Genomic DNA, 964 nt, shown 5'->3' on the forward strand with positions numbered 1-964 from the left:
TTTTCACCAAAAAAAAAAAAAAAAAAGACCTGGAAAAAATGACCTGAAAATAGAGAAAGAAATTAAGAAAGAGGACTGTTTGGTTATTGAGTGGACTCCAGTGAAGAGACTGTGAATGTCTATCCCTGTCAAGTGGGGAAGCTGTAGTGATCTGTGAGTTGACTTCCTGGTGGGCTGTCCTGTTCCCTTGGACTGGCTGAGGTCCTGCACATCTTCCACACCTGCAGAATATTAGGCTCGTCAAGATGAGCAGGTCAGCGCTGGAGCATTATTTGCCCTCTGGTGAAAATCTCGCAGCTCACTTGTCTTCTGATTTATTATCTGTATGCTTTGCTAAATACATGCCCTTGTGCTTTTTGTACTCCGTCAGAGTGAGAGTCACCTGAGAAACCAGTCTGGTCTGCGTCTTGAGTCCTCTGCGAGCGAAGTACTCTGAGCTACCTACCTGAGCCTGTCTGCCTCTTCTGCTGCTGCAACCTGTGGAGGATTCCCTCGCTGTCCTGACATCCGGAAACCTGCAAAATGGATTCACCTCGACATGGAAAGTGCTCACTTTACCTTCCTCCTCCACGCTGGATCCAGCCCGCCTTCCTGTAAGAGAACCACACCTGTGAATGCAATTCTCCCTCTCTCTCAACTTACCGATACCCAGAAAACCTGTATACTTACCCACGTCCCTTTCTTCCAGATCCTGTTTCGAGTATTTCCCTGCACTGTTTCACTGTAAATAAAACCACTTACCTGTATCCTGGTCTCCTGCGTCTGTCAGTCTCCGAGCAGCTCCTTCTTGACCTGTTAAAATGTGACAGAAGCACAGGAAATGACTTTATACACATACACACACACACACACACACACACACACACACATACGTGTTTTTGTTTTTATTAAAAACAGTTTTAACTAAACACTTAAAAATTGTATGTAATATTAGATCTATTTAATAGTTCATTAAAATTACATT

General features: G+C 43.9%; 1 long non-coding RNA gene across 1 annotated transcript; it reads left to right on the forward strand.

Moving 5' to 3' along the window:
- Nucleotides 1-14: 14 nt before the first annotated feature.
- Nucleotides 15-734, forward strand: LOC112450126. The gene is made up of 3 exons (XR_003038679.2): nucleotides 15-253; nucleotides 371-593; nucleotides 689-734. It is a non-coding gene; the product is annotated as an uncharacterized LOC112450126 (long non-coding RNA).
- The last annotated feature ends 230 nt before the right edge of the window (nucleotides 735-964 follow it).

Source organism: Kryptolebias marmoratus, linkage group LG9 (genome assembly GCF_001649575.2).
Source record: "Kryptolebias marmoratus isolate JLee-2015 linkage group LG9, ASM164957v2, whole genome shotgun sequence".
NCBI lineage: Eukaryota > Metazoa > Chordata > Actinopteri > Cyprinodontiformes > Rivulidae > Kryptolebias > Kryptolebias marmoratus.